General features: G+C 45.7%; 1 protein-coding gene across 4 annotated transcripts in view; it reads left to right on the top strand.

Moving 5' to 3' along the window:
- Positions 1–27,999, top strand: part of LOC106653735 (insulin-like receptor) — a 128,184-nt gene that overhangs the window by 35,164 nt on the left and 65,021 nt on the right. The window contains exons 1-3 of one of the 4 annotated variants that reach the window (XM_014373272.2): positions 1,685–1,799; positions 1,976–2,058; positions 15,851–15,886. The gene's annotated coding sequence lies outside the window, so the exon portion shown is untranslated. Of the gene's footprint in view, positions 1–1,684; positions 1,870–1,975; positions 2,059–15,850; positions 15,887–27,999 lie in introns of those variants that run through there. The other 3 variants (XM_014373274.2, XM_023457865.1, XM_023457866.1) reach the window with 3 other exon arrangements.

The following is a 27,999-nucleotide window of genomic DNA, read 5'->3' as shown; positions in this document are numbered from 1 at the left end:
TGGTAGTGCGCCTTTTTACCTTAATAGGAGAGCGTGTTTTATACACAAGTGCCGTACGTGATGCGAAAACGGAAAATAATTAACAAATGAGTTGGGACTTTGTTTTCCTGCTAATCTTCTCCATGGGCGTTTTGAAAGGGCTTCTTTCTCTAATTAATTGCGTAAATCATTTCGTACGTGAATTTTTTCATGAAATAAAGTGCAGCTACACGGAATAATTGAAAACATTTTGTACAGCACTTTTATGTTACGTTACAAAAAAAAAAAAAAAACAATCGCAACTCGCGCTTATTTCGTATCATGTTACATCACGATTTCGATAAATCGCTCGACGTTTATTTTCATTCTCGACTTGCTTTTTTATTCGCTTGTTGACTTCCGTTTTTTTTTCTTACGCTCACTCTCTCTCTACTAAATTCAAAACAATCTTCAACGGTCGAAAAAACATTTAGTGTATACTAAACCTCTGCAAGCTCGCCGGCACACTCAATGGGATATACGATAATAGCTGTATATATAATACTCTCCGTTAGAATTCCTCGACGATTAACGAGCTTAACGACTTTTTTGCTTTTCTCTTATTTGCCGAAAAAAAAAGAATTTCTTCTTTCTTTTTTTTTTCGTAAAAACAGTCACACTCACACAGCGAGAATCTCTCTCTCTCTCTTTTTACCTTTTGACAGGAAATCACAAATGACTCTCAAATATCTATATATTTTAAGTCGTCGTCGTCGTCGTCGTCGTCGTCGCGTAGCAAAACAAAATTCCAGAGCACTCGCGTAGGCGTCGGACACGCCGCGGTGAGAACTCGGTCGTCATATGAGTATTATATGCCACTTTTTCCTCGTTGGCTTTTTCGTCCCCCCGAGTCACCTCTTATATTATATTCTAACGCAGCGGTAGAACGCACGTACGCACGCAAATGTACACAAGGCACACAAACATACACGAAACAGAGAGCCTAGCTCATGCACGCATATATACATATACACGCGCTGTATGCGAAAAAGCTATTCTAATTTAAAGTGGATATAGAGAGAGAGAGAAGCTCTCTGCGTTGCGCCGCGCGTTGAGTGAGTAATCGAATGAATAATCTCAGCTCTTTGTATGTGTACGCGCGCGTGTGTTTGTGTGTGTGTGCGAGTGCGGCTGGCAGCACGAGTAGATAGATAAAATCGAAAGTTTAGCGCCGTGTCGTTTTTTTTTTTTGCTGCACGTTTGAATACGAGAGCGCCTCGTGCAACGCCGTATACCGTTCCGAAAATTATTTCTATTATCAATCAATTCGATACGAGGGAGACGACGACGACGCCGACAAAGGTTTACGCTTTAATTCCTGTCTTGTTTGCCCGTGGGTGTACTCTATCTCTGTGATGCTGTGTATGTGCGCTGTATGCACCCCCTGTTATATAGTTGTGTGTATATTCGTACAGCAGCAGCATCGACGAGCATCGCAGGTACTCGACACATCCCTTTGGGCCGGGGGGAGACCGTTGCTGCTGCTGCCGTTTCTGTGCTTCTCGGCGCTCGGGTCGAAACTTGCGAAAGCCGAGGCCACTTGCGAACTACAACAACAATAACAACAATCACGACGTTCTCCTGCGTGTGTGTATGTATGTATACGTACGACACACACTCGGTATTAAGGCTGAGAAGTCGAGGATGCGTGTATTGCTCTCTGTACTGTGTGTGTGTTTCGAAGACTTGGTTGCGCAGCAGGCACGCTAAATCTCGTTATAATAGTCCTCTTTGCTCGCCGGGCTGGCTGGTTGTGTGTAAATATATTGCTACGCTCTCAGGTAAATTTCGCCTCAGATATGCCCTTGATCGCGCTAACGAGACACACGACTGTCATACTAAGACTCGCGGGTACTATATAATATACGCTTGGATTATGTTATACGTTTCTACGACTACTACTAGATGCTTCCAAAAAATTAATACTTAAATAGGTATATTTTATCTTTTGTTGCAGCGAGAGATATCGCGTCGCCAGAGAGAGAGAGAGAGCCCCGAGAATTCGCCCCCTGTCAAGACTTTGCAATAGAGGACACATTGGTAAGTTGATTTATTTACTCTTGAAATACGAAATAATTTACGGCTCCATACTCTTGCGCGCGCGTACTATATACACTATATACTGTACTGTACTCCGGCGGCTTCAACGCAGCTGTGCCACTATACTGCCTACACTGCTACTGCTGATGTTCGCGAACGGAATGACGAACATTACTCGGGCAATAAATTCAACTTCTTCGTGTGCGTGCGCGTGTGTGTATATGTGTATAAAGTAGCACATTGATATTCCCCGCACGTTCGTTAACTCCGAAGAAAAAGGGATAAGGGCCCGCGTCGTCGTCGTCGTCTCCGAAAAGAAGAGAAGAAAGAAGGAAAAAAAAGCTCGACTCCGAGACTTTGGCGCTCGGATTCTTCGTGGCGCAGCGACTCTAGTATATAGGCGCAGTAGCAGCAGAAGCAGAGCCGTCGTCGCCGTCTCTCATTTTCCTCGGACAAATGCGAATCCCGAAATGGCGAAGCGCCGCCGCACGTGTTTCATTTTCACGCGCGAATATTTCACGCGTGAATCGAGAGAAAATCTCCCCCTTCACCCCCCGTTTCCTCTCGCGTGTGAAATTTGCATTTCCGGAGGCTGCTGCTGCTGCTGTTGTTGCTGCGATACGGCGGTGTAAACCACTCGGCGCGCGCGCGCTTTTGCACGCAATATTTCGTTTTCGCGTATATAATATATATCTCGTTGTAAACGCGAGTAATACAGTTAATCGAACCATATTTATGCGTCTGTGCTTGTGCGCGTATATATTTTAAAACGTACCATAAACATGTTTATATACGCGCGCACACTCGTATGACTACAGAAAAGCTCTCTCGTCCGCGCGCATTTATTCATAATCGCATCCGAATGCGCGTATACACATGCGGGCTGCACAGCTCGTTTTATCGAGCGAACAATTATGTACTCACCTGGCGTACATAATATGCGGCGGTGGTGCGGCAGCAGAAGCAGCAGCAGCAGCATATATATCTAAAAACATATGTACAGCGCGGCGTGTGTATAGTCGAATTTAATGCTCCGGTAGTGTGCGAGGCAAATGAACGAGGAAAAATGTGGGTATGCGTGTGTACCTGTACGTAATGTATTTATAATAATTGACGTGAAATTTGGTCGCAAGACGAAAAATTTCTTACGTTATAATATTATATGTATAGTCGGACCGATAAACGTCGAGTACGGCCGGGAAGTAGTGTATTTCGTAAATAGGTACACTACATATCGCGCGTACACAGACATTCTAATGGAACGACAGGGTATTACATATTGTATTATATTATAGCATACATATTGTAACGAACGGGCCAATTATCGCGGAGCTCAGTCGCGACAGTTGCGCTTGGCTTTGTTGACGTCTTCTTTAACGAGTATATAATAATACGAGCATGTTTGTTGCGGGCACATACAATGTGAGCCGCGCGCGTCCTATCAACGTTCGTATTATTATATATGCTTACTCGACTCCGCTTCGCTGTACTCTCTGTCTCCCAAAAATGCGAAAATATGCTCGCTAGTGGCAACTTTGTTGCTCGCAGCAGCACAACAGAATGACACACGCACACGCGATTAATATCATGTAGTGTACGCACACATTGTCTCATCGTCGCGCGTCGAGGAAGATATTATACAGTAAAAGCCACGTTTAATAATAATGATACGTGTATGTGTGTGTGTGTGTGGTACGTGTACGAATACGCGACATAATATGTAGAAATCAAGGCACACAATATGTCTTGGAGCGCCCGAGCCTTTGTTGTCATTTACAAAACTTTGATCTCTCGCTCTCTCTCTCTATAAAGTTCCATTTCCAATTTGAGACACGCACGCGAGCGGGTACAAAGTCGCTCCGCAGCATATTGTTTCGTCATCCCTCCCAGTCCGGGCACGTCAAAAGGATGCGTGCGCGCGCGTGTGTGTGTGTGTGTGTGTGCGTGTGTGTGTATGCTGCGCACACTGCACTTTTCACGCGCGAGACTCTTTTGCGCGATTTAATCTACGACAGAAAGAGCGAGAGAGAGATAGAGAGAAAAATGAGTACCGGATGAACGGGCGATGATTATGCAGTCCGGTACGTTGCGCGTTGCGCTCGCAGCTAAAATATATGCGTGTACGCTATATATTATACACGTACGTGTACGCTATGGTATAAGAAAATCGTCGTCGTCCGGACGTCCGACATCGCTAGTTCCATATTAGATGCGACTAAGATGAGCCCCGCGCGTTCACTCGAGAATTGTTGTTTAGCCCAAATATTTGCCCGGGTTATATATTTATAAAAGCCAAGTTTCCATGCACTTAATTTATCCACGTTTGTGCCGGCCACTACTGCTGCTACTACTACTACTACTACTACTACCGCTTCGGTGATGTCGGCCTGATACGTTATATATATAAATCCACGAGGAAAAGCTCAATCGCGAAAAGTCATGGTCTGCGCGATATAAATCATCCTCCGGCACGCAGCAGCAGCAGCTAGTAGACGTTAAAAAGAGCGCATTATTTTATGCTTGCTGCGCTGCCACTGTAGTTATATATACCACTATATATATAAAGAATATACCTATAGATAGTGCAGTCGCGTTAGAGGATTTACTACTACCACTATTCTCGACGTCGACGTTGACGATCATCTCTCTCTCTCTCTCTGCCTAGACGAAGGAGAGATAGAACGAGAGAGAGAGAGAGAGAGAGAGAGAGAGAGAGAAAACGTACAATGCGGAGTGACGAGGCGCGTTACACACTCCTCATTGATAAGCATATTGCCGGCAGCGGTGTATTATATATACGCACCAGCCGTACTACTCCGAGCTATGCCGTACGATTTTTCGCTCGGTACACCTATATATAGTGCAGTGCGCCGCTGCTGCTGCGAGTGAAGAGAAAGAAAGAAGCTATAGCCGAGCGAGACAGCTACGCGATCGCGCGACTGACTGCTTATGAGCGAACGCACAGGAGGCTAAAAGCTCCCGCGAGGTCGTCGTCGTCGTCGTCGTCGTCGTCGCGTCTAGACGGAGCGTGAGAAAGACTCGGCTGCGCCGCGCGCGCGAGCTTTTATAATACCGCGAGTACGAATTATTATTATTGTCGTGATTATTATTATATCTATGTACGCAATATAACGTGCGCTCGTCTTGAATATGCTATACAGCGTACTTAAAAACGCATTGCATATTTTTATAAATATATATATCGCCGTCCTGTATCTTTCGCGATTAAAACTGCTGCTTGTATTATACATCGATTTTAACAAGCTCTCGAATGGTCACTTCGTCGGCGGCCGCTCATATGCATATATCGCGATATAGCTCGCGCTGTGTAGCTGCATTAAGAATCAGCGATTTCCTTTCGAAACTACCGTGTATACCGACTAATACAACTACTACCGCTAGCACTACCACACTTGAAATATGCGTATAAGTAGCTGTCGAGCAACGTGCTATTTTGCAAAATTATGTATCTATTTCGCGCTTATATGCATATAAAACTACGCGCGAGCAAACGCGTTAGTGTTATACGTATACGTACACCAATTTACGATAGACGAAAAGGGTAAGAAAGAGAGAGAGAGAGAGAGAGAGAAAGACGCGCAAAACGAGAGAGACTACGCGCCGCTGCTTTTGTGTGTGACTATGTATGTACGTAGTATATGTAGTGTGTGCGAACACACAGCGCACACATCGGGCGCCGTGCAGCCGGATTTTCCCCTTTCGATGGTCTTCTGAATCGGAATTTAATTGGCCTCGATTCGTCGTCGTCGTCGCTGCTGCTGTTGCTTGCCTGCCTGCCTGACTGCCTGCACGTTCTCGTGTGTGTGCTGTGCTGCAGCGCGCCCAAGCATTGTAGCGCAAAAGGCAGAAAGAGTCAGCCAGGGCTTTATCATATGTGCGCGGTGTGCTGCTGCTGCAACGCGTGGGCTTGTTGTACGCGATTCTCCTCTCCTCGCGCCCGTTTCTTTTTTTTCTGGTCATTTTATCCTCTTTTACATGTGTCGACGCGATCTCCTAAAAACGAGAGAGAGAACCAGGAGAAACATAGAAAAAAGCTCGCTTATATACAACTTTTGATGATTAATGACACGTATCATACTGCGATCCCACACACGTGTTTTCGCTATAGTAGGATTTTTCATTTTTCACCTCGATACGCGTGTCGAGCTCGCGCGTCAAACTCGTGAAAATCGTCGATCGCGAAACTAATTATTGTCGATATAATTTTTCCGTTGCCTCTGCGACGTTGAGCGTTAAATCGAAGCATTGGCTGCGCCACTGCTGCTGTTGCTGCTGCTGCACTTCTATGCTGCACAACACAGCACAGTGTGTCTCGTCGTCTTCTTAACTGGGTCATGGGCCATGTGCACCGAATGCACAAGTCTCTGTGTGTGCGAGCGTGCCTAGCATATACCACGCGAGTATGTATATGTAATTCACTCATGCCTGAGCTTGGATTCTAATTGAACAAAATTGACAATTGTAACTCGACGTAATTGTTTACGAATAATTTCTCCGCGGCGACCGTATATATGCACTGCGCGTTTATGCGTCTGTGCTGCGTGCGCGCGCGCGTTGCGTCAAAGTATTATTATTAACGTTCGAACAATGACCGAGCCGCAGCCTCGGCGCGGCACACGCATACACACGCACATATGCACATGAGCAATGCGCAACTTGCAGCAGCAGCAGCTGAGCTGCACAGAGTGCATAAAATCTCGCGCGAGCGCGCGTGCACTGCAACCTCATTTATTTTTAGACATTTTTCTTACGAAAAAAATATATTATTTTTTTCTTTCGTATACACACTTACCAGTACGTACATACGCACACGTACAACTTCGTACACGCGTACTACGTGCAAAGCGCCCCAGCGAAAGAGAGAGACAGTGAGAGAAATACATATAAGTGTGAGAGAGAGAAGTAGTTTATTAGGTCATTTAAATGACTTCTGCATGTACGTACGCGACGACCGTCGTGAGAATTCGCTCCGCTTGCTTTTATAAGAGTGCGTGTATTCGCGCGAGCTGCAAAAGCGCCACACGCGCAGCAGTGCATTCGCACTTTCTTCTTCTTCTTCTTGCACAGCTGCATGCGCGCGCGCGAGACTTCGCACGAACGCTTCGTATACGTTTTACATAATTTTCGCACCGCGAATGTACGTATAATACCGAGAGTTGTAAACTCGCGCTAGCATAGAGCTATTGCATCGATAAGGAAAAACTTTGATACGTAAGCGCAACAAAAGTCGTGCTATTTTAATTTGTCCAAGCGATATTATTATCGTTGATTCGTCAAGGTAAGATCGTTACCATTGACACAGATAAAAAATTGATAAAAGCATGAATAATAAATTGTCGGGTCGAATGAGAAAAGAAATTCATTCTCCGGGCCAATCCGATCGCCAAATCGTCAAACGAGCGCAGAGCTTTGTCTCGTCTCTTCGGCCAATTCGTGCTCTCCTTCCCAGCTAAAAACTAAGCCACAGTGCTCAGTTTTTCTCTCGATCGTACAACAAACGTATGGCCGACGTTTGGTATATTGGCTTCGTGTCGTTGTTCTTGTGTGTCGCACGAGCGAGACAAAGAACAAGAGAGAGAGAGAGAGAGAGAGAGAACGCGTTGTTGCCGTCGTCGTCGACGTCTTCGCCGCCAGTACGATGTCGACAGTCTATAACTAGTCGATCCAGAGTAAAAAAAAATAAATAGGGGATAGATACAAAAGTAGAGAAGGCATGGCGCGTTGCAATCAGAAGTCTATACATATATACAACGATATATGTGTACAATACCGAGTCTAAGTGCGAATCGGAATAGATAAAAAGAGAAAGTTTAAAGGTTTAAAATGTGCGTCCGAAAGTATTATATGTATCGCGGTACATACGCGACACACAATGGTAAAAAGGTCGAAGTACTTGTGTGTGTATAATACACGCTTGCGCCCGTGGCGTTAAGCAGGCGCGCAGAAAATAGAGACATTTCTTTCGCAGGCTCTCCTTTTGCGTTCGCTTCGCATTCACCGAGCTAATCGTTTGTGTGCGAATTTTTCCGCTTCTATCACGCGTCCACTCTCTCTCTCTCTCTCTCTCTTCGTTGCTGCGTTTGTCATCGCGCTTGATTCGAAAAATCAAAATCGCGCAACGCCCGATACATACAGAGCCGCACACGCGCGCAATTTGTGCCTTATTTCGAGAAGGAGGGGAGCCCCAGCCGAGCGAAAGAGAGCATTGTCAGCATACAAGTGCGTTATATAGAATATATATATATACAAGAACTGCGCGCGCGAGGAAGAAGAAGAAGAAGAAGAAGAAGACGACGACGACGATGGTGATGGTGGTAGTAGTGTGGCGGTGGTGGTGGTGGTGGCGGCGTCGGTGGAGCAGCAGCACCGCCAGCCGAGGCATGTGGCAATGTTTTGGCTGGCATCGATCGAGTACTCTGCTGCTCTCTCCTGACTTCCGCTAGCGCTGCTGCTGCTGCTGCTTGCATCGCTGCCACCGACCCCGTTGCTGCTGCTGCTGCTGTTGCCGCCACCGCCGACGCCACCATCTTTCTCTCTTGCGCGCGCTGCTGCTACTGCCGCGGCGTAGTTGTATATATATTTATTTCGAGAAGTACCCACTCGCACTTGCCCACGCAAATACACACGAGTAAAATGCTACTACACACCTGAAGCTCAAAGGCGTGTACAGCAGTCAGCGTGCATATTGTGTGTCGGGGGGCGCGCACTGTGCTGCTTATACAATTTACCTAAAAGCTCGTAAGCACACTTTACGAAATCTACGCGAAATATGCTCGCGTTAGAGCTCTTAATTGTATGGTTGCTTTCATTTACGAATCTTGTGATACTTTGAATAAAAATTCGAGTCTAAAAGTCGCACGCAATCGCGTTGTAGTATACATGTAAGCTGAATTTCGCTGCTTTCGAAAATGTCTTAAGTTCAGCTATCTCCTCCTCTTTCTTCGTGACCACGACGTCTCTTGTAATTCTCTGCCGAATTATGATTTAAAAAAAAGCTCGCACGCGACCCTGCACTCCTGCACGCGCGTGTAAGCTTTCAAGACAAGAAAAAAGCTCCGCTATTTGCACAAATGTAACGGCCAGCTAGGTATTACACGCCACTGATGTTATAATACTCCTTGGGTGGTGGTGGTGGTGGTGGTTGTTTTTGTTAGTAATTTTGAAAACGGTTATTCTCTATCCGTGTTTCGTACACCTTGCTGAGCTTGCAGAGCTTCCGTTAGCTTCGACTCTCCGTTACAAGAATAGGCAGAGGGTCGAGGTAACACTTACCTGCGTAATTTGCGTTTCGTGCTCAGATCAACGACTCGCGCGTTGATTATCACGCGTTAGTGAGAACGAAACATTCACGAAATATTTTTTTCACGTTCCTTGTGTATTTAATCAATAAAAAGTTTTTATAACTACGTGTGTGACTGCACGCGGGCACGATCATCGACGATCGTTAATCGGTTTTTCGTTTATCGAATGCCAAATATCGAATACCCTCATGAGCATTTAAGCGTACAAGCTCTATTGATGATTTGAACGATGGGCATCATCCCTCTATCTGCATTATAAACAATATCGCCTCGAGCAGCTTTTTCCGATCAAATTCTCTCGTACTCTCTCGCAAGCTCGTGCTTGCATTATTTACTTGACATGATGTCGCGTGCACGATGCGAATAAGTTTTACGACGAATCGTCGAATACGTCGAGCTGTGCAGCATGCGTCAACGCGCGCATATCTATAGGTGTATTAAGAGGTGCATAACGCGTGTGTTTGTGTGTGTATGTGTGTATTGGACTGGCTGAACAGCGCAACAAGCGTCGACTTTCTTTTTTCGTCGTCGTCGAGCCGGCGAAATAGTCGTTCTCGTCGTCGTCGTCTAGTAGCGGTGACAGCTCGATTACACGTCTCTCTTTCTCTCTCCTATACAGAACCTGCGCGAATACATAATTTCACATTGTTGTCGTGCTCCATCACTGACTCCGCGCGTACTACACGAGTTCCTATATTATAATGTAATATAACAACAGCAGGAGTCGAGTTGTAAGTCGCGTCTCGCGACGCGTTCTTACCTTATTTTAGTATTATTTTATTTCTACCACTATTATCATTGTTATTGTTATTATCTTTGTTATTATTATTATTATTTTATTATTGTATACATCATTCGTTTTTTACGCTTTTATTCTCTCTCTCTCTGCTTGTGTGCTCCGCATTGTACATACATACATACACACGTATATATATATGCAAGCAATGCGAGGAGAGCTGTTAGCCCTGCACACTGCCATGCTTCAAAGGCATATAATCGTTGGGAGCCTGCAGTATAATATAACTATATACGTCGCTTGCGAGCAAGAGACACATCATAAAATAGCAGTCGCTTGGCGGCGGCGGCGGCCCGTATTGTATCTCTCTCTTTCTCTCTTGCATAGATATGTTTCTCTCTCACTCTTCCTCCCCTTTCCATCCGATGCAGCCTTACATGGTATCTCCACCTAATATAAACGGATAATATAATACCGTATACGTAAGATTACGGCTTAACACATTGCGAATGACATCTCTCTTTTCTTATTTGCTTCTAATAGAGAGAGCCGGAGCACAAGCAATCCCCGTGTGCACAGCTCGGCTTTCGTGCATACATATATACACGTATAGGCCCTATGTATGTGCCCCTCGACGACGATGCGCCCAAGTAAGCCAACACCACCACCACCACCACCGAAAGTAGCGTTGCACACGCTGCCTATACATTATGAATGCATGGAGCAAAACGTTTCTTGAGCCCAGTAGTAACAGTCTTATATGTACTCTAGCTGCCTGCTGCTAGTGTCGTCATCGTTGTCGTCTGTGCTGTGCTGCAGCACTACCATGCTGCGGCTGCAGTAGACAGCGCAGCATACACACACATACACACACAGTCACACATAGTTTTATAGTTATGCAAATTCGCCACTCGGGTATATAACGCGCGCGAGACCGAGCGAGAGCCTCGCACATACACACACACACACACACAGACACGTATAGCGCGCGGGGCCGGACTTATCGTTCGGCGAAGCCTATTTATAAACAAACCCAGTCGACTGCCTGCATACATATTACACTTACGTGTTCTCCGTACATTCATGTACGTAGTCGCTGCGTCTCTGTATTATACGTGTGTGTGTGTGTGTGTGTGTGTGTGTGTGTCTATATGTGTGTGCGAGTGCGTTTCTCGTTCGTCTGTCTGTCTGTGTCCAAGCCGTTTTATCGATCAAGCCGCATGCGTATACGTGCACACACGAGTTGTGCTGCTGCTCCGTCTCCGTCTCCGACTCCGTCTCTCTGTGCGTCTCTCTTTCTCACTTGGGACTATTTCGCCTTCGTTTATAATACGGCGTGCGCGCGCGGCGCACACAGTATCAAAGCTCCTATATGTATATATTTAAGGCACATTGATACACACAAACGTGCAGCGGCAGCGGTATAACAGTACAGCGGAGTCTCGAACTCGCGCCGCGCGGCTATTGTGCGTGTGTATTATTATTGTTATTATTCTATACGCACACGGGCCAAACTTTATAAGCTTTCGAGAGACGACGACGACGACGACGACGAGATGTACAACTGTCCGGGCCACGACGACGATCGCTCGCGCGCCCCTCGAGCAATTCGTTTGTTGTCTAGCCCGAGCTCGCGATCGTTTCTTTTGCATTTTCTCTTTCTCTCTCTCTTTCTCTACTCGTATAGAGTACGCTATACAAGTGAGATAGTAGTGGTGCTCTTGATTGGTCTGTGCACTCTGCTGCTGCTTGCTGCTGCGGTGCTTGCGGTGCTCTCTTACATATACTACTCTGCCCTGCGACGTCGAATATATTTATAAGCCCGCCTGGGTTTTTCTCGATGCGGATTTGGACACTGTGCACTTATCCAGAGACAGAGACGGTACTGCAGCAGCAGCAGCGGCAGCGCGAGATATTGTCTTCGACTGCTTGGCATTTTATTTTCTCTCTCTCTTTCTTTCTTGCGTGTGTGTATACGTTATAATGCACTGCATAAAAAAATGTATACGTATACTGTACACGAGTTAGTTTGCAGCTTGTGTCGGTGCGGAATACAGTGCCGCTTCCGGTTCGGCTCTCGTATACACACACACACACACACAGACACTCACTATAGTAAAGAGACAGAGACACGCTCCAAGTTCGGCGTTTGGCAAGCGCTTCTTGCTGCTGGCTAAATCTTTTGTTCGGGTCATTTGGTCACCGCGCGTCGACTACGTCGCCGCCACTCTCTAAAGTCTCTCTCTCTCTCTCTCTCAGCTACTATATACAATGTGCTTTGCCGAATTCCAAGCCTTGATCGGCTTCTAGTAGTATATACAGCACATAAACGGCGCCGCGCACACTTATGTAACGGGGCTTGTGGGCTCGCTGCTGCGATGCTTATACGCAGAGGCTGTAGCTTATACTACTGCAGTGGCTATAAAATCATCGCCTTGCAAGCCCGCAGTGAACTAGCTAGCTCGTAGTACCTATAGCAATTATATGGCCATGTTTGTGTGTGTACGTGTGTGACACTACTGCAACGTACTCGACATTTTATAATATAGCCTTGATGCACAATTCGTGCGCACTTTAAAGCTCAAGCTCCTCGAGCTGTGACTGCGGCACAGCTCGTGAGCGCTGAAAACCCCGATCGTGTAGCAATTGCACCGCTTAACAAAAAAATGTTCGATGGCAGAGTCATACGGGAGACAATTAGAAATTACGCCTATATCGTCGGAGGCTAGTACTCATAAGTGGCACATACCGTATCGATATACATTAAATACGAACGAATAAAATAACGATGGTACTTGCATTGTGTAATAACAGCTCTACCTCGTCGAGCTGCTGCTGTTGCCCTGCAAACGAGGAGTATGTACTTTAATACGCAAAAAAGATATATAGAGTATTTTTTATAATATATAGAGTCACTCGCGGGTGGCGCAACAAAAAAAGAAGAGAAAAATAAAATGGGGATCAATTATGTGGGAAGGCCAATAAAATTGCAATGAGCATTCACGAGGCGTTTCAATCTTGCATGCGTCTATATATCGTATCTAATATATACCGTTTCTCCTTTTCCGTCGTTCTCTCTCTCTTTCTCTCTATATATCGCTCGCTCAATTCTAGGCTGTTATTCACCACAATTTTCAACTTGCTCTCCCTTATAACGCTCTGTTTATTGGCGCCCGAACGCACTCGTTACTTTCTTGGATTGTATGGCGCTATATAGGCTCTCTCTCTCTCTCTCTTTCTCTTGCTGTATATGTACGACTCGAGGCACACACCAAGCACCATTACGGGATTTCTGCCAACTGTGATTTCGCGCGCTGCGGCGTAACGCAATGCTTGCGTAGGTGGTGTATAGCCAGCCATGTAGCAGTGTGCAGTGCAGCTTTCATCCGTGTGTGTGTGCGTGTGCGTGCGTGCGTGCGCGTGTGTCTGCGTTAATGTCCACATCCGCCAATGTCTCTGTGAGCAGTTATACAAGCTCGTTTGCGGACGATACGAAATTAAAGCTCTCTCTCTCTTTCTCTCTCGTGAGAAAGAGAGCGAGTGTATATAGAGGACATTGACTGCTGCAGCAGTTGCAGCAGCGATGGGGCTCAATATCAATGAGTAATTCAGCGATAATTTTCCATCCGAAACTTTATATGTATATAGAAAATAATTTGCAAACGTATCTCTCTCTCTCTCTCTCTCTCTCCGTCGATATATGTATAAAATATACACACGAGTGCGCGGCTACAAAGATATATATACAGGCAGACGGGCAGCAGCCGACCGCGCAGGTATAAGCGATGACGAGCTTATAATCGATCGCTTCGCATGCAAATCAGATTAAGCTCTCTACTCGCGCGCGCAGCTTTCGCAAATGAATTTTTCGTCCACCGTACGGTGGACGCACACACGCGCGACTGTATACAGAGAGAGAGAGAGTGAGTGAGAGAGAACGAGTGAGAGAGAACTTTCAAAACAACAAGTCGATAATACTTTATACATAAAAAAAAAGGAAAGAAAAAAAGAAGAGAGAGAGAGCGAACGAGTGAAAAATCAATACTCGCTCGTATCGGATGCGTCAACTGCGCTACGTGTGTATATGGAAAACGAAAAAAAAAAACATTTGCAGCTACATACATACGCGATATGCAGCAGCATCAGCAGCAAAAAGCAACATACATCACACACCATCATATACGTATAGTGGTACGTTATGCACGTGCACGCGGGGCCAGGGCTCACTACTTACTCTTCCCTCGGCTTCTCTATATATGCTTCTCTCGAGTATATACAGCAACACACGATGTCCCTCAAGGCGATGCGTCTCTTTTCGCGCTCGGCGGTACTGTATAAGCGATTGTGACAAGTGTCATCGGTCGCTTATCTCGCGCATAGGCTGCTGCTGCTGCTGACTCCCACCTTACCTCCCACCTTCCCTTTGAGAACAGCTCGGCTCTATATACATGTGTTGTGTATAATCATGGCTGCAACGGCAGCAGCTGCGAATGTGTGCATTATATACGTATAAAACGACACGTGTGCTCACCACTCTGCTCGTGCTTATATTCGCGCCTCGTGGATGTGCTTAGATGCGCTGCTTTTCTCTCTCTCTTATGTCTATGCATTGTATATACGTGTGTTATATACGCGCCCCGGAGTGAGATAACGCGCCGTTTCGCGCTCTCGTATATAAACGCGTGATTCAGGACTTCTGATTAAAGGAGCTCGCGTGAAGGCTCTGTTTCTCGGTATATATACAGCAACACATTTATGTATTATATATACACACACACACACACACAGCATTGGTATATCTGCGTCTGCAAATAAGACCATAAAGTAAGACACAATTGTCAGAATTCGCACGTCTTATATTCACTGCGCCCTCGCGTCTTGTCTATATCGTCACAGATACGCGCTTTACGTGCGTATAACAATAAATACGATTTTTTCACTTTTTTTTCTCATGGAAAATATCGAAGAAGCAGCTTTCGAGCTTTTCTTTTATTTCTTACCCAAAAAAAAGGGTCGTGTACGATTTCGTTTTATACCTTTTTTTTTGCGAATCAGACACGCTCTTCCGTCTTCCAAAAGATTTTTTTTGTGTAGCCGGAAGCAGTAAGCGCATTCGCCGCTGTTGCTGCTGCTGCTGCAAATGCTTATCGAAAAAGCGAGTATAAACTTCGCTTTCAATTCTGAAATTCGTCGTCGACGTCGACGAGATGTATATCAGTTACGTCGAATCGCGATGTGATTTCCCCCCCCCCNNNCCCCCCCCCCCCCCGCGCGCGCGCGCTTACTCGACTTCTTAAAACTGCGAGCGAACTACTATACCGTATCTATATATTTCACTCCCCCCCTGCAAGCAGCAACGGCAACGGCATGAAAGCAGCAGAGAGTTATCGACAAGTCCGACGACAATGACCTTTAACTATGAGTTTTCTGTAATAAGTCAGTCAAGTTTTTACACAGATAAGCGTGACGAGATAAACGCGCACAATAAACCTTGTAATTGGCTTGAAAATCGTTTCATCGATGAAACCGATTGAACTGCGTGCCATTAATGCTTGGAAATGACGAAAAATTCTCACGAATATCTGAAACTGATATTTCTCGTTTTACCGTTTTTTATCTTCGATTACGCTTGAAACTGCCCTACTCTTATCATTATTTCATCATATTATCATCTATATTCATATACCATTCAGATTGAAGTAATATTAAAGATATTACTTTGCCATTGTTTCAGATCTTAAAGGCTGACAATTGGTACTAATAAAATCAGGTAAGCTCATCGAATCCTTTTTTATTTAATTAATTTCATTTCCCGTAGAACCAAAATTGATTACCGATTTGATGCTTGAGACGTGCCAGCTACTAAATTGACTTTATCATTGTAATTGAACCAAATTCATGGTGATGTATGCATATAAAAAGCTAGTCTCGCAATCGCATAGTCAATCAATCAATAAACAACCATTTTGAAATAATAATCTGTAAAATTACTTATGAACAGATTAATGCTCAACTCCACACGTACTTGAATCACGATGTCAATATAAAATGACCGTCGTTCGATGTTTTTTCTTTCTCACTTACATGATATTCAGCACGTCAGATTATTTATTGACGTAAGGAATGAATGGCAATTCTTAAAAAGATGAATATTTATTTGGAATTAACATTTTGAATTGCATTTATAATAATAGATATATAAGTATAAGCATTATAATATAGATGAAGAACAAATAAAAAAAAACGCAGCACGAAGTTTATAGTTTATACAGTAGCGTAAACTAAACGATCCTCGACCATTACATAGATTGGAAATGAAAAAAAAAAGAACTGAGATGAGCACGAGATCGTGTGCTTTTTGCGAAACCACCCCCCGCCCGTATAATCATGCTTTAAAATAGTCTTTTCTTATTTTGCCGTTACTTAGCATGCGTTAGAATAGATTTTTTTTTCTAGAAAAAAAAAATATCATAGATCATTAATTTTCTTGGAGTAGCGTAGTTGAATATAAAATCCTGATATACAGAGCAGCGCACCGGGACTGTCTCGCTGTCGCGCCGTGCAGCAACCTGCTGCTAGCACACCCAACGAGACATGCTCCAAAAGAATCGCCGAGAAGAATCGTCGGGAAGTCGACGACGACTACTGCAGGATAACATGCGCGCGGCATTTCTTCTTCTTCTCCAACGACGTTGCAGCTGCTGCTGCTGTTATGACTTCAGCGGCGGCAGCGGCAGCAGATAGCGAAGTCGGCATCCTATATCAAGTGCCGCGGCAGCGCACCGTCAGCATCGGAGAGTCGGCCGAGGCGCACTGCACTCACCGCTACACATTCTGTTCCGCAATAATATATCTCCTTCCTCGCTTTATATATAGGTACAATTTATCGGGGGGAGAAACTGCGCCCTGTGCACTGCCGCTACTGCTGCGGCTGCTACTGCTACGTCGTTCTGCGTAGTTTTTCGCGTACACACACACAGACAGACAGCGTAGCGTAAAAGCTACGTATACGAGAAAGAGAGAGAAGCTCGGCAGATTGAGCTTCGCCGCTGCTGCTGCTGCTGGCTGCGGGGGCGGCTGACGAGGTGCACAAGGCGAGGCTGCGTACGCGGGAGACGACGGCAGTGGCGGCGGCAGCAGCAGCAACAACCTTAAGCTACGTCGTCGTACACACATATAGTAGAAAGCTACGCTCTGCCGTGCGCATATACACTACGTCGTAGTCGAGAGGAGCCTGCTCATTGGTCGCCGACCGTGAACGTCGGGAAACGAAGTTTGCGCGCGCGCGCGAAAGAGTGCACTACTACTATACTGCAGACTGCAGAGCGAAAGAGAGCGAGGGGAAAAGGGGGATTCCCCAAGCTCGCCGAAAGAGAGAGAGAGAGAGAGAGAGCTAACGTTGGCAGCGCCACGCTATCGACCATATCCACTCCCATTCAGCAGCAGCAGCAGACTCGCGCGCGAAGAGCATCGCATATACGTACATAGCACATGCACGTATATCCACCCACACACCCACACATAGATAGACAGACTGCAGAAATACGGCGTTGGCGTCGTTCGCGCCGAGAGAGAGAGAGTCAGAGCGAGACGGATAGACTTTGCCATGCGCGAGAGAACACCGTATAGAGCCGTGGAGCTTCGTCACTTTCCAGAGAGAGAGAAAGGGCAGAGCAGCAGAGGCGCGCAGGGCAGTGGCCCTGCGAAAGGACGCGCGCACCGAGCCCGCGTATTTTCGCCCTCGATTTCCGTAGTAGTAGTAGTAGTAGCAGCAGCAGCAGCAGCATCCGTAGGCGTAGTAGTAGTACTGGTAGTAAAACCCCGTAGTATTGGTAGTAGTAGCAGTAGTAGTAGTAGTAGGCAGATAGTATACGATGGGTGGTGGTGTATATATACAGCGCATATTCCGCCGTGAACTGCGTGCGCAGCTTCCATGTTTTCTATCCGTCTCACTCGCTCCCTCGCGTTTCTCACGTGGCTGTATTTTGTCTGCGCAGTCTGGCGCGCTATATATCCCTATACATATAGCAGTATATAGCGGCTACGTCCTCGCGCGCTCGCTCCTCGCCTCCCCTTGCGTGGCTGGCTGGCTGGCTGCTGCTCCTGCAGAGCACAGCACCACACGCTTCGATCTCTCTCTCTCTCTCTCCCTCTGTCTTTCTCACTCTGGCGGGCTTTGTAGCTGCTGCTGCTCCCAGAGTACGTTGAACCCAATGTTGTTACTGCGCTGTTGCTGCTGCTGCTGCTGCTGCTGCTCGTGCTGCTCCCGCCGTTGCCACCACCGCGCCGCTGCTGCTGCTGCTGCTGACTTGGGTGAAATTCGCACAGTCCTTCGATCGTTATATCGTGCGTATATAGGCGGAGAGTGAGAGAGAGAGAGAGACTTTACGCGCGCCTCTGCCCTTACGTACACTCATATACACACGCACACTGATCGCTCTGTGCATTTATGAACGTTTATAAATGTGCGTGGGCGTGTGCGCTCGCGTGTGTGCGTTGGCTGCTGGAAAGACAGAGGAGAGAGATGAAAAAGGACGCGAATTTAAGTTTGGCGGCTTTCTATCTCTCGCAGACTCTTATAATACGCGCGACTACTCGCCCTCAATATAACGCGACAGCCGCGCGCAAAGAGAGAGGCAGAGACAGAAGCAGCTCGTCGCAATAATCGTTTATAGTTGAAAATCCCAGAAGCAGCGGGCAAACTTTGACTCTTTTCTCATATGAGAATTTCCCCTACCCTTCTCCTCCACCCTATAGCCTTTGGTGGCGGCGGCCCTTGCGGAGCTTTTCGCCGGGACTGGGTCGAAGGGCGCGTCGCAAGCTCTCCTTCCATAGATAGTACGTAGAAGCGTCGGCGGCGGTAGCAGCAGCAGCAGCTCTCGTGCGCGCTAATCCTTTTCGAATTGAGGCTCGCGTACGCGATTACGTGGCTACATATATGATAGAGCGAGAGAGTGAGCCTTGAGAGAGAGAGAGAAAAGAGAGGAGAGGATTTATCCCGTTCAAGAGAGCCATTGTGCGATGGGTATAATAGCTCTAGACCGTAGGGTTATATAGGCAGTGCATATAAACGCAGCCATGCAGCGGTAGCAGCAGCAGCCATGTGTACCATGAAAAGCTTTATTTGCCTATACTCTTCGGCGTTATACACCGCGCGGACAGAGTTATAAAGTCCACACACACTAACATCTTATGCGCGCGTATCTCTCCTCGCGCTGTATGCGATATATATTGAATCTCAGGTAGACGAGTCGTGAAAAAAAGAAGAAAAAAACAATTACTGCGACTGAAAGTGAATCAGGCGAAAAAACGATCGTTCAGTTAATTTGTGCAATAAAGCTTGCAAAGCATCGATACTATTTTTTTCATACCTTTTAAACAACACTCAGACTCGAACGCCCGCGTGCTTGCAGCAACAATCATACATAGAAAAGCGAATCGCGAATCGATCAGTGAACTTGCGACATTATAAATCTGTCGTCCACGCGCATCGTCGTCGTCGTCGCGCGTGTGTGTAAATAAACCGACGCGCAATGGGCACAACGGTACAAAGTACTAGTAGTAGTACAGAGAGAGAGCGTTCAACCCATCGAGCGAGAGCAGCAGCAGCAGCTAGCTATGCTAGCTAGCTATAGAGCAGAGCAGCACAGCCGTTTCACTCAGCGCCAAAGTACAAAGTTCACGCGCTGCAGCGGCAGCAGCAGCTTTTGCCTCATTGCAATGTCCCTCTCTTTCCGCGCGCGCACGATACATAGTCAGACGAGAGTAGAGTGAGAGAGCGAAAAGAGAGTCGTCAAAATAACGACGCTGATCGACGCTTTAAATAGTTTTCGATTTTTATTCTCTCTCTCTCTCGTGCAGCAGCAGCGGCTTGTTGCAGTTTTATATAGAGTGTACACGCGGGGTTAAAAAGCATAGCAGCAGCATCGGTAAAAAGGGAACAAGAATACGCACGTATTGCAACAAAGAAATCAGCTAACACGTCTTTAATTCATGTGCCTCTCGAAGCTTCAGCCATGTGGCAAACTCTTTCTCTCCTTCTCTCTCGTTTTCTTCGATGTTTTGCTCGCTGCGCGTATGCACGGGTTAAGAAATAAGTAAAGAAAAAAAAAACAACAACTGTGTATATGCACAGGCGCATGGCACTCACGTGTCTGTGAAAAAAAGCCAACGATATACTCATGACGCGCGCACGCTCATACACACAGACATACACATTGTCGTTTTTCGCTCACTCCACTACTCCGCATTTGTATACACATACTCGAGAGTCTCTGCCGCTGCGCAGCTCCGAGCTATATAGTACTATGTATATAGTAGTACATTAGCGCGCGCTCGGTGCGTGTCTATATGCCATTTGTCAGGCTTTCGTTAAGAGCATTAATGAAGTTGGTCATCGACTTTTCATTCATGATCGCTGTGCGCGGCTGTATGCGCCGCTATATACGCTGTAAAGGCATCACAGCTGCACAATAACGACAACAGTCAGTCGATATAGTGTAACACAATAAAAATTCTCTCTCGCTCTCTCGACTCTCTTGTTCGAGCGGCACACAAACAAACACTTACACTCATTTTAAGCTCATTTTTTTCCAGTGTGCTTCTGAATTACGCTGCTCGAGTCGTTGGCAATTTGTTGCGTGCGCGACGACGCGCGTGCTTGCGTGAGCCGCGCTCGCTCTCGCACACACACACTTATTGGTCTTGAGCCCGTAATACGGAGCAGCAATCACAAAAACAACGACACACACAGCGAGCAAAGTTTTCTTTTTTTTTTTTATCTTTCATTTTTTTTTTCAATCGACTCGTGCTGTATGTATACAAATATTACATAAGTATAATGCAGCACAGCTACTAGCTACTAGAGTCGCGCGCGCGTGCATCGAACAGCAGTGCATATCGCGCCGCGCGCGAGAGCTCATATAATGTACTGCGCAAAAAAAAGTTGAATGGCGGAATGGACTTTATTTACACACGCTCGCAGCGCACGCGAGACATTTCTGGGAAACTCATTGATTGTACATTATAGCGGATCTGAAAAATTTAAAACTACGCTGTCGGGAGAGAGACAGAGAGTTGACGAAAAGATAAAGGGACATGGACGTACATGACCAGATAGTGTCCGAGCGAAAAGCGAGCAACATAAGTATAGTGTATTTATGCGGATTGTGGAACACACATAAAGAAAAATACATCAATAAATTTTAATAACAATGTACGAGGTCAAAAATATCATTATTATTATTATTACTGTTATTATTATTATTGTTGCATTAAAAAAAGAACATGTAGATATATTATGATGATGATGAGAATGGTGTGTGTGTGTGTGCACCGCGGCTAAAAATAGAATCGACGCACGATCGATCGGCGCAGCGGAGAAGAGCCAATCGCGTCTCGATATATAACTACACTATACTATTTATGTATTGTATCGTGAAAAACGAGAATGGAACTGATAGAGATTGCTTCACGTTGCCGCTGACAGGCCTAGAGCATCGGCAGCAGCGGCATACGTATATATATTATAAGCAGTCGAACGTAACGAGATGTCTACTGCTCCGGCTTATTATGAACTCGCGCGATCGTTCGTACAACACACACACACACACAAAGATATATAATACACATCGACATGTACAGTACACATTATTATCTATTGGGGCGCGTTTATTAGAGACTGAATTAACTTTGCTGCACGAAAGAGATGAGCTTGCGCGGACGAATCCACGAGCGATCAGCGAGCAAAAAGTCACGCGTGTGCTAATGTTGTGTTGCTAAACGGGTGAGCGCAAGAATCGAGTTTGTCGTTTTCATTCATGAATGAGAGAGGGAGAGACAGACAGAGCTGCTGTCTCTACGCAATGCTGTATACGTATATAGATATATTGTGACTTACTCACATGGACGCGCGCACAAAAAAAAAGGAGTTTAACTGCGCTCGCGCGATTAATTGTCGGCGCGTCGAGTGATTTTTTGCTCGATCAGCATTGGAATCCGTTCTATACATGTATAGCAGTGGGACTCGGAGGTTTTTTTTCCCTCCTCTTCTTCTTCTTTTTTTTGTGCCCACAGAAATGCCACTATATATGCTCTTCGGCAGTGCAATTATAACGAATATTAACCGATCGCGACCGCGAGTACCATTACCGCAGAAGCAGTGGTAGCTACGCAGTTGATATAGTACGTACAGCACGAGTATACGCGTTACACCATTTATCGCAATGTACGCACAACGTCGCTCAATCATTGTATTAACTTGATTTTTTGCATGGATTTGTAATATACACATTAACCGTAAATGTGTAATTACGCTCGATCGAGTTACACACGCGGTTATCAGTTCAGCTGGTTATCGAAAAATCTGGGTTTTGTTTTGTATCGCCAGAGGCGGCAGCGGCTCGTTTATCTCTCTTTTTCTTTCTCACGCACCGCCGTTGGCTCCAATTATTATACATGCAGATCTCTGCCGTACGCATTAGCTCGCGTCGCAGATGAGCGTACGGCGCGACCGCCCACGTGTTGTTGTTGTTGCTGCTGCTGCTGCTGTCGTTGTGGCTTCTTCTCTCTCGTTCGTCTTCTTTTTGGTCTCGGCCGCAGCAGCAGCATCGTTGTCGTCACAAGCCGTATACGCCGGACAGCACACATAATGCATAATGTAAAAATATATACACGGGGAAGTCGTCAGTGTTGATGGTGGAGGTGGCGATAGTTACGGCGTGGTCGAATCGCTGAACGCCAGTCAGAGAGAGAGAGAATGACTTTCCTCGTATATGTCGTGCGTGTGCGCTCGTATATTGTTCGTATTACAAATCAATCGACGCGACAACGGCGACGACGACGACGACGGCGGTGTGGCGACGCGGCCACCAACGATGACGACAACTCGAGTGCGCGATGCATGATGGCGATTCTCTCTTGGCCCCGCTGCTGTTGTATTCGTATTACAATATGCATACGCGCGCGGAGCAGTGTCGTATTTTAATATACTTTTTCTCTCTCTCTCCTCTCGACGCTATAACATATCGCTTCGATACGCGAACGGAATAATTCGTCGAGAGTATGAGTCGGGGGGCAACGGCGTCGATGTGTTTTCGAAACAACGCACACAATTGAGAATCCTTTGGTGACGAAGACTCGTTATCGTTTATAATTATTATGCTCGTTCCCGATTGTTTATAGCGCTGACGTACTTTTGGCTCTGGCGTCAAGCACATTTTCCGTGAAATATATACCGGCTTTCTCGCAAAACCCGCGACGACGACGGCGACTCGAAGCACGAACGAAGAAAGAAAAATAACGTGTGCTCGCGCGCGCGCGCGCCGAGCGATTTGCATTTTTCTCTAATAAAAAATGCACGTATCCATTGCGTCGGTTCTTTAACTAATAAAACGTCATTCTCTCTCTCTCTCTCTGGCTCGGCACTTGGCTTCGTGTGTAAAAACTCATAAAAAGCCAAATGCAAAAATTTATCGCGCAACCGGCCGCCGCCGTTGCCGCGAGTTTTCGAAATAAATTACCCTCGAATCGACGATCTTTATTAGTCGCGCGCAAGTAAGACAATAAATGAGTCAGCCTCGCGAGAGAGCAACAGCAATATAACGAGGGTTGCATGGTGCAGTGCTGTGCGTTTCGCAGCCGGCTTCGTCCTATGTATAGCCCTTTTTACCTCGACGGGACGATGAATAAATAAACACGTGCACGCGGACGGGGCTACGCGATATTCACTCTACTGCCGCTACTACCACTACTATACGTCTAATTTTAAGAGTTTCCAAATAACTCATTTTTCGACTTATACAAAGTCTTCATTAAATAAACGACTTTGGCTCGCTCGCTCGCGAAACTTGAGAGATTAACTGCGTGGAGAGAACTTGAGGTACACGGGACGGGACAAAATTCACATCCCCCGTTGCAGACGACGGTGCGGTGCGAACTAACGAGCTTTAATTTTCGACCTATTCAACGGAACGAAATCACTCCTCGCACTTGAGACGCACAGTAGCAGCAGCAGCAGAGAAGCTATAGTTTACTTCGCGTTATTTATTCAAGCTCGGTTTGTATGGGTACAAGCTCGACTTTTCCCCCGAAGTAGCGCGAGTAATTGCGTGGCCCGCTGCTACTGCTCCGTCCTGGAAGCTCCGCAGGATCAATCGCGTGCGATATCCAATAACGTCGAAATCAAAATTAAGTTATCTTGTGTAGGTCGAGGCTATATATTTTATATATAGGATCTATCTATGGATACGCGTGAGACGATATGATGTATCATGCACGAGTGAAGAATAAAGAAGTACGAAAGCTTCGCGAGGCGAGAAAAAAGCTCGACGCTCACGCGACGCGCACGACCTGCACACACACATACACGTACACAAGGCGAGAATGAAAAATTGCGAAAAGAATCCGTCTTTCTTTCGCGAAATTGAGAAACGTGTCTCTCACTCTCTTGCGGCTTGCGACGTATACATCATGGGCACTTTCGTCCATACGTACGCGCGTGTCCGTGTGCGCAGCTCTCCTATATTTTTTTTTTTATGACTTATAACTGTGATCTTCGTGTGACGCATACGTATACACACGGGCTGCTAGACAACAATGGACGCGGCCATTCAGGTATTATTATACGCATTAAACAGGAGAGCGACGACGTGGTCAGCATACCCGATACATTATTGCTACTGCACGGGTGTGTATATACTCTGTTTACGCGCGTCTCTCGATGCCAGCAGCAGCAGCAACGGCAATATCGTATATACATATAAAATACTCGTTCATTCATAAGCCGGTTGCAAAGTACTTTGCCTATATAATATGCATTTATACGCGTATATGACTTAAATAATGCATACGCGCACGCATACACAACTCGCGCACGTCCATCAGCAATAACAGCGGTAGTACGTATAGCAGTGTGTGTGGTGTGTTGCGCTGCACCTACATCGGCGCAGGTATATACATACGCATAGCTCGGTGATATACACACTTGCCTCGCTCACGTGCGCTTCATGTTTTAATAATAACGAGCCAAGAGAGAGTAGCAGCAGCAGCAGCAGCTCGCACATAGCTCTATACAGCTCGCTTGAAAAACTGTTGTTTTTTTTACTCTTTACGTCGATTTTGCGCGTTTCTCTTGACGTCAAAAAGTTTTGACGTCTTGCGGCGGTGTGTAGTGCTGCTTTAATACCGCCGCGCGACGTGTGTTGTACACGCTGCTGCCGCTACAAACTCGTAAATGCGTAATGAATATTACAATCTTATCGCGCGAGCGCTCGTCTAGGCACCTATATAGTGGTGTGCCGAGGCAGCAGTATGCGTGTGTGTATATTCGCGAGCAGCTCACGTTTATCTTACGACGACCTATACGAGCGTAGCCTACATACGTATACGTATGTTTTTATAATATATATACTCGGTGCACCTATGGCGAGGCATGTACATATTTTCTCTGCATCATTGGCGACTGATATTAAATAATAAGTGTCCGCGCGCGAAATCGCGAGTGTTGTCGGCACCGAGCAGTGTAGCACCTATGCTATATATATTATCTGTAATAAAAAACAAAAGTTCGTACTCGTGCGACCGATATTTTTTTGTATTATCGAATACAATCGTTGCGAACGTACACTTGAACTCGGGAACGAGCTCTCTAGGCGACGCGCGGTAAGTTTTTTTCAATTCTTTTTTTTTTCATCCCCCTCGAAAAAGATATAGAGTTGAGAAATTTTTTTTTTTGAGGTGACAAGGGAATCTTGTATGCATGTGCACAATCTACGCATTCCCTCCCGCTTGACTCTTCATTCGTTTACATTCTTTCTTCGTTCTTAATTCGTAATTATTTATTTTTTTCATTCAACTGCTGCTCCCTTTTTTTCTTCTTATTCGTACTCTACCAACGGCAGCTTGTATTTCTACTCTTGTCGTGTCCTCTCTCTCTCTGTCTCTCTGCTTATACATACACGAGAGCGTCCCTTTCTCTCTCTCTCTGTCTTTCTCTTTTTTTTCCTTCACTTCTGTCTTCATTTGCTTCGGCCTTATATTCCGAGGACTGGAGATTAACAGACGATTTATCAAATCTAAACGATCCATCGTGGACGACACGACGCGAGTTCTCGACTGGGTCGCGTATACGCACACACGCATTTTTGTCTCATGTTGTATTCTGACCATGAAACTCTTGGCAAAATATTTCGTATGTTTTTGGCACTCCCACCCTCGGATGAGGGGATCTTTCGAGCGGAATTTTTTGCTCGTGAATCTTTTGCAATTTTTGTGTATTTCAATTAAGGAAACTAACTGTAATTCAAGTATTGAACATCGATCGCCGGGGGATGTAATTTTTAATAATTGTATAACATTATGATTAACTATAGAGTCGTATTAAATTTTCTTATGCGGAACAAAAGTTGATCAATTGATTTTTTTACAATGGTATGTTTGTACAAAAAAATAATGTACACAACCCAATGATTAAAAACATAACAATCGGTATCGTAACTATCAATAATACAATATTTCATTTTACCCCCCTCGAATACAGAAACGGATAAAAAATAATTCCATCCTCCAGCAAGGGGGCTTTTCCGTCACGGTTATCATCATTAATTTGTAAAAATAACGAAACGTAATACATTACCTCACAACAAACATATGATTAATCAATGAGAGTAGGGCGAGTTAGAATAGAGCGAAGGGGTGGCGAGAATCGAGAAAAAAAAACTAACGAGTGCCATAAGTAGAGTAATGAATAATTTTCCAGCCACGTTTATAAGTAGTAATGAAAATAAACTGGCTGCGGAATGTGTGTACTACGTACGTACGTATCGTGTGCCGGTGTCAAAGCACATATCGACACTGTTATTACGGTCGATTTGTCGTACTCTCCGCTCCGCGCCCTGCCGCGTTCTCTATATCGATCAATAACATTGTAAATTGAACGTAGTCCGAGCCGAATGAAAAATACGCGCGCATAACGTGTCGTCGTCGTGATCGGTATTTTTTTTATTTCATTTCATTTATTCATTTAACGAGGCTCTCACTCCTTTTTTTTTGACACGGGGCAGCAGGCGCAAAGTATACCATGATGACCATTTATTATGTACAAGCGAGGCCCCGTCGTGCGCGCGCGCGAAGCGCCCCAAAATTTGATTCTCTCTTATAATGACATGCCGCTGTCTCCCTTTTCACCTATGTATAGACAGCCGTATATATACGACGTCTTTTGATGCGGTTGGAAATCGAATTAGGGTTGTGCACGCGTGATTGATTTAGTCCCGTATAATATGCCGGCCGTCTCTCTTTCTCACTCTGTACACCGGCCCCCGATAAATATAACACCGATAGTGAAGCTCGTATAGAGAAGAAAAACATCGATTCCGCCGCGCACTCTTTCCGCCGGTCCAGGTGTGTTTTCCTTGCCAAACTACCTACGATATATAGGATTCAGCATCGATCATCGCGGCCATCTCCCTCCCTCGAAGAAACACGACGACGACGACGACGAAAAGTACCCGAGCCGAATGAGTAAACATTTTCCGGCAACGACATATAGCTTATGGTTGTCGTTAGGTATATATAGGCGGTGTGGACGCGGACGTGCATACTAGCGGGATGATGGGTGCGATGCGACAGCTGTGTGTAAGCAACTTTTTCCTAAAAGTTCGATCGATGTGCTGCTGCTGCTGCTGCTGCTGCCGCTGCGCGCAGAAGAGCATACGTAAACGAGTTCCGAAAGCATTTGGTGGCTTGCTGTAGTGCTTCTCGCAAAAGGAGCGAAAAATAATAACGAGAGCGAAAATTCATCCATAATGACGTTTATTCGTGTGGCCGCGTCACTCAGTATAAATATATGTTGGTTCGAAACGCGCTAGATAAATTTTCTGTCGT

Source organism: Trichogramma pretiosum, unplaced genomic scaffold (assembly GCF_000599845.2).
Source record: "Trichogramma pretiosum strain Unisexual culture from Peru unplaced genomic scaffold, Tpre_2.0 scaffold21, whole genome shotgun sequence".
Taxonomy (NCBI): Eukaryota; Metazoa; Arthropoda; class Insecta; order Hymenoptera; family Trichogrammatidae; genus Trichogramma; species Trichogramma pretiosum.
Note: the sequence above shows the minus strand (reverse complement) of the source record. Positions and strands in the feature narration are given on the sequence as shown.